Source organism: Calliphora vicina, chromosome 4 (assembly GCF_958450345.1).
Source record: "Calliphora vicina chromosome 4, idCalVici1.1, whole genome shotgun sequence".
NCBI classification, from domain to species: domain Eukaryota; kingdom Metazoa; phylum Arthropoda; class Insecta; order Diptera; family Calliphoridae; genus Calliphora; species Calliphora vicina.
Window position 1 is genome coordinate 122,197,144 of NC_088783.1, and position 7,246 is coordinate 122,204,389.

At 28.6% G+C, this 7,246-nt stretch overlaps 1 non-coding gene across 1 annotated transcript; it reads left to right on the plus strand.

Moving 5' to 3' along the window:
- Positions 1-4,695: 4,695 nt before the first annotated feature.
- Positions 4,696-4,767, plus strand: TRNAH-GUG (transfer RNA histidin (anticodon GUG)). The gene has a single exon. It is a non-coding gene; the product is annotated as a tRNA-His (tRNA).
- Positions 4,768-7,246: the final 2,479 nt, after the last annotated feature.

Below are 7,246 nucleotides of genomic sequence, written 5' to 3' on the forward strand. Positions count from 1 at the left end.
ATCGCTTTAAACATAAAACGGCAGCCAAAAGACTTTTATGTATATTGGCATCGAGAACAACAAAAAAAAATACCAAAAACAATCAATGTCTGCTTTAAACCAACTAATTTCGCAAATCTAAGAAAGAACAACAAATAAACCAATAATATTTATACAAACACAGTAGTATAATATTATACAGTGGCAAATGAAATACATGATCTTTCAAAAGATTTAACTTTAGAAGAGGGTGGTTTGCTGGTTTGTTCGTCGTTTCTCAAGTGTTAAACCAAGTGATTTTTGTGGCGCATGCCAAACATCAATATTTAAGCGATCTAAACATTGAGAGAACAGTGACATCATGTATATTATACGTATTGAATGTCTATAGCAGCCCTGGCATTCATAAGAATTATGAGTTTAACTCCAGGCAATAAAATGTAAACAAAATTATAAATGATACATACAGACTAGATTATGATTGTATTGTATTTAAGATGAATTCCAGCAGTTCAGTTAATGTGTCTCTCTTAGAAAGTAATATTCAGTAATGTCTAATTACTTGACTGACTTCAATTTTTATATTATTGGGTCATTTGAGACTTATGCACTTTTTGTAATACAGAGAGAAGTCAATTGGTTACTTTAAACATCCTAGGTAATCTAATGTGAAGTCAATAGTCACTTTAGTGCCCCTATGTAATCTAAGGTGTATCCAATTTGATCATTTTATTGTAATTCACTTTAGAAAGTATTTTTTTACCCACCAGATTAAGTCTATTGTAGAGTCAGTTGTCACTAAGTGTCCTTATGTAATGCAAAGTTTACTCTTTGTAATTTATATAGGATCAATTGTCACTAGTGGTGACCACAATGATAAGTACAATCACTAGTTTGGAGCACTTAGCCAGAACTGCAGGGACATGAAATCAATTCATTTTGTTGAGTATGTATTTAATATGAAGGCGTTTTGTTGCATTTGACAGCTAGTTCAGAGTGGACCTAATTTGTGGGGTAATTAGGTTTTCAAAAATGATTTATCACCTCAACTATCACACAACAAATTGCAATACAGCCTTATATTGAATCTTAAAACACACAACATTCCAAAACAGTAACGTGACATTCCTATTTAAAATTTGAATACAATTATACCGGGTTTACTACAATATATTCTTTATTAATAGTTTTAATTTTTGATTTTTTATATTGTAATATATTAATAACTTTACTCTCACACCTTGCACAAAATTAATAAGTTTTATTCTTAAGGTCTTTGTAATATTTCAACAATAACAACAAAATTTAATTAACAATAACTTAACAAATTTATTATTGGCTGCTAATTAACAATAGTTACTAAAAATAGAGTTTACACGCGATTACATTTTAAATTCTTATTAATCAAACGTTTTAATCTAGAGGATACATTTCATTTAAATAAACACATATTCATACCCACATTTACTTATTTATTCATATTATGAGTATATAGGTCAGGGCATTTTTTTGTTGTTTGTTTTTTAATAAATTGGTCTTTATTTTAAATGCTTTTTACGAAATAGTTGTGTCATTTGCTAAACAGCAAAAAGTTTAGCCGCAAAATCTTTAAATAATTTTATTAATTACATTTATAAAGCGGCTTTAGCTTTAGGTTTCTTTTCACACAAAGTAAAGGCGCGTTTCTGATGTGTCCCCAGTGATATGAGGATGATAAGTTTGTTGTATTTTTTCGGTTATATACAACATGGAATATTCATACATTTGCATGGATGGATGGATGTATGCATAGTAGGGTTGCCAGACGGCCTGGAATGGCCTGGATTGTCCAGTTTTTTTGTGTCTTGTCCAGTTTCCAGCTAAAACACAATTTGTCCAGTTAAAAAATAATTTCTTTCATTTTGCAAAATATTTTTTTATTAATTATATTTTTTATTAATTAATATTTTGTACAGAAAAAAATTGTACAGTTATATAATTGTAATTGCAAATGTATAGTCAGTTGTATTTTTTCCTTACAGTGATTAGTACCAAGCGAGCAACCGACCGATTAATATATCCTGGTCAGCAGTAAAGAGGTAAAAATACCTCTTCAAAACGCTTGTCGAAAAGTCACATGGGAATTTGTTATAATCATTGGTAGGCAAAAAGAGGCATTTAATTTGTGTGCTCTTTTGGGTAAAAAATAAAATATCCACAACAACATCAAGAAACTGAATGAATTGTGTGTATTTTTACGCTCTATTACGCTCTTTTGTTCACATTCGGGTTGTTTGACGAAAATCGTCGTAACCTGAACAATATGAACACCTACCATGGGTTATAATGATGATAAAGGATATATGGATGAAGGTTTGCCAGAAGCATATTTCTATTTTATGTATAATGTAATGCATGAACTTAACCCTAGAAAGTGATTCCTGCTTTTGCCGTAAGATATTCCATGTGTTTTTCTGAATTTTTAACACTGCGATATTGGACATTTTTAACATTTCTCCGAAAATTTACCTTTAACCTTTTAAAATTTGATTTACACATTTTTTTTTTTGAAAATGGAATCAAAAATTTTGTTGGACTTTGAGTAGTTTCAATATTATTGGCAATTATGTATGTGTATATAATTTTAGACAATTTTAACAAATTTTTAAATTTTCAAATCGCGATATTTTTGAAGTGGAAAGGGTTTCCGATGATTGATTTGTGAAACGCTTTGGAACCGTAATATGTGTGGCAATTTTGATTAAAATCGAAGATGTCAAATCCAAAAATAGCTGTTTTCTCTCCGTTTTGATATGGATTCTCACAATTGTGGTATTGAAACAAAATTTTAAAATTTGGATTACAATAAAATTAATGTTTTAATTCTAAAACCAAAATAACGTATCATCAATATCAATTTGTATGAAAAAATAAAATCTTAAATATAAAAGGAGTTTTTAAAGATACTTATTAAAATTAAAAAAAATGTACTTATTAAATTTTCAAAAATATTGCCTAAAACAATTCTATAGCAACAAATTTATTAAAAAATATAAGGAATCTACATAAAATAGGGTAAAATAGTATTTATAAATTAATTACTCAAAGCGTTAAATTTATTTTGTTTAAGAATATCATGCACTTGATGATACGCTGTTTGAATTTTGGTTATGATTTAATTATTTTTGAAAGTAAAAGTTTAAAATTTTTTACACATACATATGTAATATGATAGTAGTAAATCGTAATCAATAATAAAATCAACTTAGAATTTTTTGGTGATACGTTGTTTTGCATTTTAGGTGACGATACATATGTATGTAGGACTGAATTTAACGTTTCTTTATTTTTTATTTATTTTTGTAAAAAAACAACTTAACTTAAATTTAACTTTTTTGAACTATAAGTGCATTTTTAAATTATCCAGTTATTTTTTAAAAATCCAGGTAAATTGTTCTTATTGTCCAGTTATTTGACCTTTGTTATCTGGCAACCCTAATGCATAGGGTCACAAGAAGGGGTTGCCAGTTGAAATAAATAATTTTTTGGATGGTATTGTAAATATACATTGGGAGAAACTTTTTGATTTCAGTACTCAAAAACATGACTTTTTACCAAATATAAATCTTTTCAAATATTTTGGGTGTATGACTTAAAAATGCGGGATTTACAATAGATGGCGTATCTGTTGGACATATGTAGTATATGTTATTTTGAAGGGAACATATCTGTCATTTAAGCACATCGATTGTACACCAACGCTTATGATGAATGTATTCCATCGGCTTTAACGTGCGAGAGATGGTTTTTGCGGTTCAGTTGACACGGAAGACAAAGATCGCCCAGGCTAGCCAAAAAAGTTTAAAAACCATGAATTGGAGGCATTACTCCATAAATATTATTGTCAAACTCAGCAAGAGCTTGCAGAATCATTAGGAACTCCTCAAAACGTTTGCGAGCAGCATGATTCATTCAAAAGCAGGGAAATTGGGTACCATACGAATTATTACTTGCGATGATAGTCCATCATGACAACATTTGGCCATGACATGAAGTGTTTGGGAAGTTTTGCTTCACCCGCTTTATAGTCCAGACATTGCCCCGTCCGATTACTATTTGTTTTGATCCTACAGAACGCTCTCTCTGAGATACGCTTCACTTTGGAATAGAGTGTCCAAAATTGGCTTGAAAATATCGTTATTGCTAAAATACAGTAACAAAACATACCATTTAACGGTTTCTAAAAGGTAGCCTTGGTTTTTAGTAAAAAAATCAACATTAAACTTTTGTCTGTAACTTGGGGGGTTTATATTCTAGTTAATATACTTGGCAATCCACTTGATTTCTATATTAGTGTAGTTGTATTTAAAGGTGTGCCCTAATGTCTTAATAAATTGTTTAATGCTACACATTAATTTCAATTAATAACAATTTTTGCATTATTAAATCCATATCTAACAGGGCATTAATTTCAAATTTTAATCATACATTTAATAATAAAGGTATTAAAGCCTCAACATTTGCAAAAAAAAACGAACTATTTAACGAGTAGGTAGTATGTGCATTTATATGTTTACCAACTAATTTTCTTCCTAAAACTAGAGCTAACACAATTCACCACCCTTTTTCACCTTTATAATAGAAATCAACCTCACTTTCATTTCATTGCTTTTTAATCGAGTGTGCGTGTTTATTTCAACACACATGTTTGCCTCAAATATAAACGTATCTCCAATAGCCGTGATCGTCTAGTGGTTAGGACCCTACGTTGTGGCCGTAGTAACCCAGGTTCGAATCCTGGTCACGGCAATGTTCCTCGTAGAACATTGTCACGGAGGAGATTTTTTTTTATTTTATAAATTGTATTAACAACTATTTTATTTATATAACAAAACGTAATAAATAATTATTTATGAGTTTTTATTTTCTTATTAATGGTTTTATATGTTTTAATTGTTGCTTTTATTACTTTTTTCTTTATAGATATTCATTAAGTATTCAAAATATTCCAAATTTATTATGACTAATTAGCATTAATAACAAACTGCGTTTTCTTTTTTTCATAATTAACAATTATAAAGCGCCATTCCAGCATGAGTAATTTTTAAGTTTTTGTTTAGAATTAATAAAAAGCAACGTTGTTTTTTGATGAATTAAATACAAACATTGTTTGTTTCAAATTTTGGTTTTATTTGATGGTTTTGAAAACGTGATGGATTTAAATTAAATTATATAAGTAATTATTTATAAATAAAATCTATTAATTTTGTATTTTTTGACTCACTTGTCAATTTATCATGTGATTTAAATATTTAATTAGTCTACTCAGTTTTGCTTTGTGCATTTTTGGTCAAAATAACTTAGGAAAAAGTACTATTAATAATTTAATTACTGAAGGCACTTTTACACTGTTCCACAAGTAGTATGATCTGTGAAAGAAGAGTGTATAGTTTAGACGATCACATTCGTACTTAATGTGATCATCTAAACGTAATTTGTAATGAAATCATCTGAAATAGAGAGAAAATAGGGAGGAAAATTTAATTTTTAAAATTTTTCAAAAACAAACCTTGGATCAGGGTTGCATTTGTTGTAAATAAAGCAAAAAAAACTCCTAAAACATGCTTCGCTTAGTAAAAATTTCTTTATGAAGTACTGCATTTAAAAAAAATATATTTACTGGACTAAGCCGGATTTTGATACACTCTAAAGAAGGACGTCTTTACAAATTATTTCCCCAAATATAATTTATATTCCGTTTGGGGATTTAGTTCTATTGGGGACTTAGTTCGTAGCTCCTAAAAAGTAGGATATGGAGCAATATGTGTTACTTTTCTCTATTTTTCTATATAGAACCTGTCAACCAAATGGTTTCCATTTCATATGGACTTTGTTCGAAAGCCAAATGCTTTTAACTAAAACTAATGCTGCTGCGTCTATTAATAAAAATTGTTTTTATTTTTTTATGGTTAAAGTGTGATTTAAAAAAACACACTACTAATTTAAATTCCATTTTTGTTTTTGTTGGTTGCTTGTCTATTGTTTTTTTGGTTGGCTGATAATTTTAAAAACAGATGTTTATCCCCTCGACCTTGTCAAATACATAGATTCACATACGGGGTTCTTATGTGAACTATTTAGACTCACAGCCACACGCATTCAAACATATACATACATCTAAAACCTAATTTATTGCATGCACATAATTAAACATTGTTTTAATGTGGCATTTGGTTGTATTTATTTCCATTTTTTTATTTTTATTATTTCCTTAACATCTAACTGAAACTATAATAAAAAAAAACAAATACTCTGAAACAAAGAATTACACTCACAGCTATTATAATTGTAGGAGTAGTACATAAATTCTGATCTAATAAAGCTTTTCGATTTCCAGCAGCTTGTTGTTTCATTTAGAACACCCGCCAGCCCGTCAGACAGACAGCCAGCCAGCAAAACTGCCGAAAAACGCCAAAAAAAAAACCAAAAAACGCAAGACAAATTGTCGTAATTAATTTAAGTTTTTTAAGTTGATTATACATATTTGTTCTTTGTTTATTTTCATTTTCATTTTATTTGAGATTCTCATATACTTATGAGTAATTTGTAGTAAATGAGAGTATGTGTGACTTAGAAACTTAACTAATTCTATACTAAAATTATAAAAATAAAAATATACAATAATAATGAACAAAAAAAAGAAAAACTGCCGAAAGTAGTCAAGGTCATTTAAAATGACACTCATTAAACATCATCATCAACATCGCCATCCATTATTAAAAGTGGGGGAATATACAATAATAATAATAATTGTTGTTATTTATTTAGTGACTTTTCAAAATAAAATTAAGTTTTCAAGCGTTTGAAAAGTGTTTCCTCTGTCGTAAACAATAAATTTATTAAGGCTATTCACTTAATATTATTACAATACTTAATTTTATTTCCACATTTGCCAGTTATGTTGTTAATAATTTTAAGTATCTGAGCTAATTGCATACCCCTTATTTAAATATCATCTATATAATCATTTGTTATACGAGCACAATTAAACCCATGATTATTTAGTTTAAACAAGTGTAAATAATTAACAATCGTATGAACTTAACTATAAACCATATAATTCCTCATAGTTAAACTATATGCAATATTATATTTAATAACATGACTGCAATCCAACTTTATTTAGCTTAAGTGGAAGTTGCAAATTAAACCAAGCTTGAAACCATTTGTCAAATAAACAAGGTTACCTTTCTGATATAAAATAATATAATTCTAATTAAGTGCCCTT